The sequence below is a fragment of the Rhagoletis zephyria genome, unplaced genomic scaffold (genome assembly GCF_001687245.7).
Source record: "Rhagoletis zephyria isolate East Lansing unplaced genomic scaffold, Rhagoletis_zephyria_1.1 Rzeph_scaffold_00794, whole genome shotgun sequence".
NCBI classification, from domain to species: domain Eukaryota; kingdom Metazoa; phylum Arthropoda; class Insecta; order Diptera; family Tephritidae; genus Rhagoletis; species Rhagoletis zephyria.
The window spans coordinates 167,448-178,676 of NW_016157878.1; positions in this window are offsets into that span (position 1 = coordinate 167,448).

The following is an 11,229-nucleotide window of genomic DNA, read 5'->3' on the forward strand; positions in this document are numbered from 1 at the left end:
GTCATATGCATTACTTCGGTTTTGAGTCGAAACTGTGCATGTATGCATTACTTCGGTTTTTGTCATATGCATTATTTCGGTTTTGAACCGAAACTGTGCATGTATGCATTACTTCGTTTTTCTCATATGCGTTATTTCGGTTTTCAAACGAAAGTGTGCATGTATGCATTATTTCGGGTTTTTCATATGCATTATTTCGGTTTTTTTCATATGCATTATTTCGTATGCACAGTTTCCATATGCACAATTTCAGGGTGCCGGTGTTGCCAAATGCAAATTGGAAAATCCAGCATAAATGCTCATTTATTTCGGGCATTTGCAATGAGCCAATGCGCATTTGTGAGGAAAAGCAAATAAAGGCTGCTAATGGAAATAATCCCATCCATCTGTCTACCGTATTAAATGGCATACCATTTTTATACCCGAGCGCACTTGTACACAAGAGTATTACGACTTCGTTCACATAACCGTTGTTTGTAACAGCCAAAACATAAATGTATACATACATGATCAGAATGAAAAGTGAAGTCGATTAAGCCATGTCTGTCTATCCGTCCGTCCGTGTACACGATAACTCGAGCAAAAATTGAGATATCTCAACGCAATTTGGTATGTAGATTTCTCTTTACCCAAGGTAAGTTGGTATTGAAATGGGCCCATTTCTCATATAACGGTAGTTTTCAGAAATACGAAAACTGCGATATTTTAGTAACTACTGAAGCTTATTCACTGAAAATTTATATTTACAATGATTTTTATACTTAAAATAAGAATATTATAAATATTTGGAAAATGGGCGTAGCCATGCCCACTTATGATTACATGTGTATATCTTGGTAACCTTTGCACCAATTTCTCCCAAATTTGGCATAGTTGTTAGCCTCGGGCAATAACCACGCCCACATCCCATATATATGTAATCTAGAGAAATACGAAATATTCGATAAATCAGCAAATACAGAAGCTAATTTATTCAAAATTGATGTTAGAAACAATTCTTTAACAAAAAACACGTTTATGATAAAATTTTTGAAAATGGGCGTGGCACCTTGGTATGTATATCTCGGTAACCGTTAGATCAATTTCCACCAAACTTGATACGATTTTTTCGCATACTACATGAAAGCAAAACGTTAAAAATTATTGAAATGGAACTAAAATCACCCAAAAATTTTAAATTTTTTGTTCAGAATTTTTAGAAAAATTGCAGGTATGCAGTTTTAGAGCCCATTAAACTTAAGTAGCCAAAAGTGAAAATTTGAAGATGCTAGGAAATCGCGTTGATTTTTAATAATATGTTTGGCTGACGGTGCTAGGAATCTTCTTTTATATAAAAGGCACTTATCCTAAGATAAAACGTGAGTGAATCGAACCTCTACTTGGTTTCGTACATTTTAATGACTAATCTTTAATATGGACACTAAAATCTCCTTTTCATATAAAAATTCGTACGTGTCCCACACGTGACAGAGGAATTTAAATTTTTTTTTTATAATAAAGCAATAATTTTTGTTGTGGTTTTTGGTTTGTTTGAATTCGTGGTACTTTGTTTTATTATAAGACATCAAGTTCACACAGAAAAGTGAAGTAAATTCACAGACTTTCCGTAAAATATATCTGCTCCAAAAATCAGGTTCTTCTTTTTGTACCACCCGTGACAGAAGAAATGACTTAGATTTTTTCCATATAAGACATTCTTTTTCATATCGGACACCAAATTTGGTGTCACACTTTCGATTGGCTTCAAATTATTTTATGGGTTCTATCCATGAAATAAGCTAACACGTGTCCGAGGAATTTTTTTTCGCTTTTTTCTTTGGAGATATGATCTGTCAAAGTTTGCATTTTGTCATAATTCTGACTAATTATGTACTCCTTCAAATCAATATATCTCGGGTTCTACCCATCGTAGAGACTTCATCTTAACCCACATTGTCTTAGATTAATTTTTGTAGATTTTTGGTTTCACTTATATACAGGGTAAAAGTAAAACTTTGGGAGTAGTATAGTTCTTCCGATATCGGCCGCTGCCATATGGCAACACGGGGCATATTCCAGATGGATTGTTAGAGGACAGTATTTGGTTAAAATATGAAATAATAGAAACATTGTGTGTAAATTTAATACATTTATTGATAATATATGCTTATTCTACGTGCAAAGCGGATGAAGAAGTTATTGAAAAGTAGCAAAACATTTCAAACATAACCCCACATCACATTTTGCACAGGCTACTCGCCCTATAGTTTTACATGCTTCACCAGCACAAAGAAGTTTTTTGGTCAATTTGTATGGGTGTATGGGTCTTGGAGAGTAAGCTACTGTGGATGCGCAATGTTGAAGAAAGAGAGAAGAAGGCCAGTAACGCCCTTTATGCATGTAAAAGAATGCTGGGAGTTACTTGGGGTTTGTCACCTGCTCTGATGCATTGGTACTACACAGCAATAGTTAGCCCAATACTGCTCTATGGCGCTTTTGGTGTGCTGGAATGCCGCACAAAAGTCCTTATGCCTCGAGCCAATAGAGAAGGTGCAGCGACTAGCGGCACAGTGCATCGCGGGACCGCTGAGGTCCACTTCGACGGCTGCTCTTTAAAAACCCTGCTCCGAAATCCGCACGTAGATTGACGATCATAGGGAAATTAAATTTCAGAACTTTTGGGCACCACTTAATTGGGGCGGGAAGCACAAGCAGCACAGGCTACATGGCACTTAGCTTTAAGTGGAAACGAACTTTTTGCACAACGATTGAGGAAGAGGGATGGAAATGAACCCTAGGCATAGATCCCTAAACATTTTCACGGACGGCTCTAAAATGGTTACGGGAGTGGGTGCCGGGATTTACTGCCGGGAACTGAACGTCAGGCGGCCAATAAGGCTACCTGACCATTGCAGCATATTTCAAGCAGGGGTTTTCGCAATGAGGATAACTACAGAGCTAGCCCTCACCGAAACAACAATCAATTCAAACTTAAACCTATTCCAGGCGGCAATCAAGGCAGTTTCCTGATGTAGTATTTCATCCATAAACGTCCCTCGCAGCCGGGAAGCCATTGACAAGCTAGACGCTGATAAAAGTCTACATATCTATGGGTTGCCCGGTCACAAGGGAATCTAGGATAATGAAGTAGCAGATGAGAAAGCAAAAAACGACACGAGTTTTCCCTGGAACAGACAAACTAAATTTGTATACCACTTCAACACTTGTACAATGAAATATACGATAATATGATTAGGCAGTTCAGAGCTAGATGGAATGAGTTAACCACCTGCAAAACTGCAAAAATAAATACAAACGATTTTTGTTTACGCCGTCTCATAGATGATGGTATTTTGCGTTGCCATATGGCAACACGGGGTCAATTTGGGCTAGCGAACATATCAAAATTTGATAAAAAGAGAAACAGTTCACATTACGCCCCATGTTGCCATATGGCAACGGACTTAAAAAACACTTAAATTATATAGCATGCACGATTGTTTTTTATTCTTACTTGTTACCAATAGTCACTAATATTTTAACTAATATTTTGTCACTATCATATTTTATAAATAAAAAATGCTTTCTATAAATTCATGCTTACTTCTTCATACATGACATTTTGATGGTTTTTTGTCACTTCTAATTTTGTTTAAAGAACGCACTTGCATTACACTCGATAGACAGCAAGGATCTGACGGAAGCGTAAGCGTTCCGAATATTTTAAAAATAGTTTTGAAAAACCCCAATTTTTTTAACCACGTTTTTTAAGGAGAATTAAACAAGGATTACGATGGTATAATTTTAAATCCCTAATTTACTGGTCTTCAATATGCAAATCAACTTAAAAAAGTTCAACTATTAATAGCTAAGTTAGTTTTAGGACAATCTTGACAATCTTCTTATAAATGGAAATGTTAAGCCCGTTTCTTAGCTTTAAAATGACGTTAAGATGAAGTCTCTACGATCAGCAGAACCCGAGATATAACGATTTGAAGAACTACATGACATATTTTCGAAGACAAAAAAGCAGAAACAAATTCCTCGAACACGTGTTAGCTTATTTCATGTATACAACCCACAAAATATATTTGAAGCGAATCGGAGACAACATAATTTTTTTACGAAACTCGTTCGACTTAAAAAATAATGGCTTATATACAAGTAAGCTGGAATTTTTTTCGGATTTTTGTAATAACTCTTATAAAAGCCAATTAGTTGTAGTTTTATCAAAATGTTTAGACTTAAATTTAAACAAGAAAAATTTTTTTTCTGTAAAAATATGTCATCCGTGACGGTGGAATTCCCCACATGCACATTACTAGTGCATTCCGTAATATTTTCGTGTTTTTTTTCTGCTTTATAAACATAAGCTGGTCTTATGTGAATTTGCTTTGGCTCGTGCATCTGCCCGTGTTGTTGTGAAATGCACACCATCAACTGGGGATTAACAAGAAACGCTTAAGTTTGTCAGCTGGTTACCTGCTTAGTTTTTATTTTTCTGGTGAGTTATGTCTTCTACTCCTTCTGCACCTCTCAAACGCCCTTCGAGTAAAGGCTCTCCCTCAAACAACAAGAAAGCTGCGAAGTTGAATGTGAGCATAGTCTTAAATACAGTACTTTTCTGCCGCCAAAATAGCATCGCTTGAGGAGAGTGTGTGTGATCTCGAAAGTAAGCTGTGCTTGCTTACCAACAGGCTTGAGTGCCAGCAAAGGGTGACCGCTCCTGATTTCAGTGCTGACGCTGTTATTTTTGCTTTCCCGCAAATTGAGGGTGAAAATCTACATAGCGCTTTAACCAGATTTGCATGTCTCTTGATTTCTTGGCGCCACAAATAAGGGATATATTCCGCACTAAACCGCGCTCAAATCAAAGCAAAACTTCTGCAGTTATAGTGAAATTTCACTCCCCACTTGACCGAAATCGTACTTTAAAAGCATTCAGAGAATTTCGTAAGAGAACAAAGCAGCCGATTACTCTTAGCGCCATCGGTCTTGAGGGACGATTTGAGATGTTTGAAAGACTTACAATTATTAAAAGAAAGCTTTTACAAGAGGCTGTTAAACTAAGACGCTCAGGGAAACTAACATCTGTTTTCACTTTGCGGGGGCTGTACATGTACGAGTGGAAAAAGATTAACCTGCTAGATAAATTTTAGATTCTACTGACCATGAAACAAATATTTAAAGGTAAAACCGCTCGCTCAATTCGTCCGCCCTTGGGTTTTTTTTGACGTCTGCTAGCATTTTGAGTTTTCTCTCTCGAAATGCTTCTAATGTCAAAGAAATTCAAAATAAACAAATGAAAATTTATGATTTGAAATATTTATTTATTCAGAAGCTGAAAATCTAAAAAAATTGGAAACGAAAAATTAGTTGCTGCTTTAACGGCTGCCCAAATTCGTTTTCCTCTGCAAGCAAAGCAATATAAAAATTCACAAGTTCCCGCCACTATCGTATATTTATACAGTAAAAATGGATCGAGGTTTGTGGTGTTATAAAAACGGATTTGCCAAAGTGCCCCTATGTATGCTCGACTCATTTTTTGCCACACAACCTGACCCAATGTAAGCAAAAGATAGTTCTTTACAAAAGTGCAGTGCCTTTAAGGTAAAATATCTTCAAATGCATGCCAAAAGCTTCGCCTTAACATGCGGGCAGAAGTCCATTACAAACAATTGCTTCCATTTATTTATTTACATATGTTGATTTGCTTGACCTTGTTTTGTCGGTCCAAACAGGAATCTTTATTTACCGTTGATGGATAGCTCGTTTCCAATGGATGGTGGCCAGAAAGTGGCTGACTTACGTGTAATGATTTTGTATTACCGGCTTATGGTGACTCAATTGCTGTTAAATGAATAGACCGGATTTGATGCTCACAACTTCTTTATTCTACGTAACAACATGGCTGGGGATTTTCCGGAAGGAATGTGACGGCACCTTTTGCCTCTATTAATTTCCACTGAGGGGTGAGTATCGACTCCCCGAATGTCGCCAGCTTTTAATGCCAGTTTTTAATCCACTTTAATTACTTTGTTGTAATTCCGTTCTTGCGAGGGCTGATGAGTGTGGTTCGCTCCGTGTCCAATTCCAAAAAGAAATATATTTTTTCTAGTCTCGTGGTATGTGACCACCGAATCTTTTATCGTATGTCAGTGTGGGCGTTTTCATAGTGGTCAATTCGTGTCTATACTGATATGATGGTTCGTGTCTTGAATAACTATTGGTTACGTACATTCATCTGGCAGCAATGTACTGAGGATATAATATAACAAAACTATGGATATAACAAAACTATACTTGATGTATTGTGGAACGATTTTCCGTCATCCCTTGTCAAATTTAGTTTGGAGACAAACCGGCTTCGGCGTTGTGCCATCTTCAGTGTCATTTTTCGTTCTCTAAACTAAACTTAATTAATTTATTCCAGCCGGGTAACCTGTAATTACGCAGAATCAATGGAGTATGGAGGCCCGCCATATATTCATGGAAATTCTTGAGAAGGCGAATGTACTGAATGAGTTAACGTGTTGTGATTAAATCGGCGGAATAATTGCCAAGCACTCGGTGTTTAGCATCAATCAGTTCATATGAATTCGAACCAAGTTTCCGTGAAACATAGGCTCTAATTTTTGGTGGGGCTAGTTTTTGTGCATAGCCCTCTCCGGCCACGGACTGTTTAGGATTGGGAATGTACACTTACGAGCCTATCTCGAAATGGCGTTCTCTTTTGCGGGTAAATGCCCGTTGTGAGGTTTGTTGATATTGTTCGAACTGTTTGTCTCGAATTTCATCAGCCCGAACTTTACGCTGTTGCATATCCTGTGTAAGGTATGGATTGACATCCAATAATAATTTATATTCGTTTCCATCTCTCACATATTCACGACCAGTGTGCAGGAAATATGGCGTGTAGCCCGTGGCTGAATGCACTGAAGTGTTAATATCATGAATAACACGAGAAAGATGGTTTTCCCAGGAGGAATGTTCAAGAAGGTCAGCCATGTGAGCATGTAATCCAAGTTTAATGCTTTTGTTTGTCGCCTCGAACTGATTGGCTTGTGGATGGTACAAAGGCGTTTTCATGTGTTTGATGTTATAAACGGCGCAAAGCTGTGCGAAAGTTTGACTGATGAATTGAGTACCATTATCTGATATAATGAGTTCGGGGCAGCCATTCACCGTGAATAGATGTCGAAGATAATTAACTACGGATATGGCGCTTGCATTTTTCATGGGTTGCGCCCAGACATATCGCGAGTAACAGTCGATGGCTACGAAGATCCATTGGTTACGATTTTTAGACATGGGCAGCTTACCGACGAAGTCAATCGATAATTGCCTACCCGGTCGTTTTGGTTCTCTATATTCGCCGTGAGGTGTTTTGGTGCTCTCATTACTTGGTTTAATGCTGTGGCATAGTTCACATTGCCGAACGTACTGGTAAACGGACTCATACATGTTTGGCCAGTAATAGCGTTGTGAGACACGTCTATAAGTTTTCCAAATACCCTGATGCGAATGTTGGTTATGATTTTCATCGAGGAATTTTGCTCAGTCAGAAGATGGTACACAAAGTGTCCACAGTATTTCCGCACTTTGATTGGAAAATTTCAATCGATGATATAGGAGGTTGTTCTCGATTTTATAACTATCTAATGGTTGTTTTGAGGCCATGTCATACATTTTGTTATACCATTTATCGCACGTGTTTGGATCAATGTTGATCACGGATGTGATTGGGATACGATTAACGTGAAAATTACTCGGAAGGTCAATTGGATTTCTTCGAACGATGTTGAGAAGAGCAAAAGAACGAGATAAGGCATCAAGAAGTTCCAAATGTTTTCCTGGTTTATGAATAATTTTGAGATCGCATGGTGATAATCGGATCGCCCAACGACATAAACGGCCAGTTGAGTCTTTGAGAGATTGTAGCCAGCGCAAAGCTGCATGGTCCGTTACTACAACCAATTCACGGCCCTCGACCGCCAAGAGAACGGCTATGCATTCCCGTTCGGATGCTGTGCAGTTTTGTTCGGCTTTCGAGAATTTCTTAGAAAAATACTGAACCACACGTTCATTCCCATCATATTCTTGTACTTGAATAGCTCGCGCTGCGATAAGCGAGGCATCGGTATAAACCTTGAACGGTTTTGAATAATCGGCCATAGTCAGAACGGGAGTGGTAGTTAAACACTCTTTGAGTTCGAGAAAGGCTTGTTCGGGAGCGGTATTCCATTCCATGGGTCCTTTTCGGTTTCCTTTATACAATTCACCAAGGGGAGTTGTGATCTCCGAAAAATTTGGAATACATTTACGGCACCAGCCTGTTGCACCAACGAACCGTCTGACTTCTTTTGCCGTTTTGGGCCGTGCGAATTCAACAATCGCTCGAATACGAGATGGATTCGCAGATAAACCCTCTTGCGACAAATCGTAGCCCAGGAATTCCAATCGTTTACAAAAAAAATTCGATTTGTATGTTGAGATGGTTAAGCCGGCCCCCGCCAGACGTTTTGCAACAATAGCCAATATCTTAACGTGTTCTTCAAACGTCGAAGTGCAAATTGTGAAATCATCGACTTATGCGAATGCATGTGGAACCAAATCACGGAAAATTTTATCAATGAGAATGGCTAATGTGGCGGGTGAATTTCTCAACCCCATCGTCATGCGACGAAAAGCATAAAGTCTGTTACCGAATGCAAAAGCGGTTTTCAGTTGACTCGATATTGCCAAGGGAATTTGAAAGAAAGCTTGAGACAGGTCAATACTGGTTAGGTGTTTAGATGACTTTAGTCGTGCTAAAATTTGGTTTGTATCCGTAATTGGATAGGCATTTGGAATGGTAATTTTATTCACCTCTCTCGCGTCCGAGCACTNCATAAACGGCCAGTTGAGTCTTTGAGAGATTGTAGCCAGCGCAAAGCTGCATGGTCCGTTACTACAACCAATTCACGGCCCTCGACCGCCAAGAGAACGGCTATGCATTCCCGTTCGGATGCTGTGCAGTTTTGTTCGGCTTTCGAGAATTTCTTAGAAAAATACTGAACCACACGTTCATTCCCATCATATTCTTGTACTTGAATAGCTCGCGCTGCGATAAGCGAGGCATCGGTATAAACCTTGAACGGTTTTGAATAATCGGCCATAGTCAGAACGGGAGTGGTAGTTAAACACTCTTTGAGTTCGAGAAAGGCTTGTTCGGGAGCGGTATTCCATTCCATGGGTCCTTTTCGGTTTCCTTTATACAATTCACCAAGGGGAGTTGTGATCTCCGAAAAATTTGGAATACATTTACGGCACCAGCCTGTTGCACCAACGAACCGTCTGACTTCTTTTGCCGTTTTGGGCCGTGCGAATTCAACAATCGCTCGAATACGAGATGGATTCGCAGATAAACCCTCTTGCGACAAATCGTAGCCCAGGAATTCCAATCGTTTACAAAAAAAATTCGATTTGTATGTTGAGATGGTTAAGCCGGCCCCCGCCAGACGTTTTGCAACAATAGCCAATATCTTAACGTGTTCTTCAAACGTCGAAGTGCAAATTGTGAAATCATCGACTTATGCGAATGCATGTGGAACCAAATCACGGAAAATTTTATCAATGAGAATGGCTAATGTGGCGGGTGAATTTCTCAACCCCATCGTCATGCGACGAAAAGCATAAAGTCTGTTACCGAATGCAAAAGCGGTTTTCAGTTGACTCGATATTGCCAAGGGAATTTGAAAGAAAGCTTGAGACAGGTCAATACTGGTTAGGTGTTTAGATGACTTTAGTCGTGCTAAAATTTGGTTTGTATCCGTAATTGGATAGGCATTTGGAATGGTAATTTTATTCACCTCTCTCGCGTCCGAGCACTGCGACACGTTCCGTTTTTCTTCTTTACAGCCAGAATTGGTGACCGCCAAGGGCTTTCTTCGATGGTCATAATGATGTCACGACTACGCATTTTATCCAATTCGGCTTGAACTTGTTCAGCCACGTATGGCGATACTGGTTACTGGCGTTTCGTGACGGGTTTTGCATCACCCGTATCAATTACGTGTTCGATCTGATTAGTGACATATAACGGACCAGACTCAGGAGTTGGATTTAAAAGTCTGAGAACTGCGTCCAACATTTTTCTTTGATCTGGGGTGAGATTATGTGGAAGGCTGACGCTCGTTATTTTTGGGGTATCTAGTTCACCCTCTAAACCGAGTGTGGAAGCGCCAATTGGCTCCAGATAATTACTCATAGAAGATATCTGAGCTTGTTCTTTCCCACTCCCTGGTGGTTGGTTACAAAAATTAATAAATTTATCCGCCGTAACCATTTCGACTTTAGCAGATGCAACTTCTTCAGTATCACCTTTGGCTGTATGTTTTAAAAATCGTTGAACTTTCTCTTGGTTCTGCACCAGTTCGAAAAAGAAGGACTCAAGGAATGTCCGTCCCATAATTGGGTGTTTCAGTGAGATAGGTACGACAAGAGTTGGNGAAATCGAATTATCGGCGAGACCAATGGATGTTTTGGTAGGTTGCAACTGTCCCCATTTGTACATCTCATAAAATGTTTGTGAAATGACTGTGACTTCGGCTCCACCATCGAGTAAAACCGTATGAGAATGGTTATTAACCATAACCGTGTGATAATCGCGACAATCGTTCGGAATGTTATATGTCAAACATTTCTCTGAGATAAGGAAAATATCGCGGAGTCGTGGTTGGTTAACTTTATTGACTGCGTCTTGCTGGTTAGTAGGGATTGGAGCTGAAGTAGGTTTGATAATTGGTAGTGTTCGTTCAGAACATTTAGTTGATGGTTCTTTGCCATCCCTTTGAGTTTGATTAGATTCATTAAGAATCAGAGTAGAATTATTATTGGAATTCGGGACTGAAGATTTGTCGATTTGTAGAGGGACTTCGGTCGAATGAGGATTGTTAGAGACAGTGGATTTAGAAAAGGTTGTGGATTCTGAGTACGATGGACCACTATTCCCAATCGACTCCCTTACGCATTTTTTTAACACCGGCATTGATCAGACGTAACCCCCGGTCGTGTACATTTGTAGCAGATCACCCTATTCGGTCGGGTGCGACACTTTTTGAAGTAATGGCCCCACACGAGACATTTTGCACATTGCACATTTTCGTCTCCCTCAACAGCGAGAAATGGGTCGACGATAGTTCCTACTTTCGTATCATTCCCCTTTGGATTTTTGTCATTTTTATAATCCTCGACTGGTTTCGAATACCT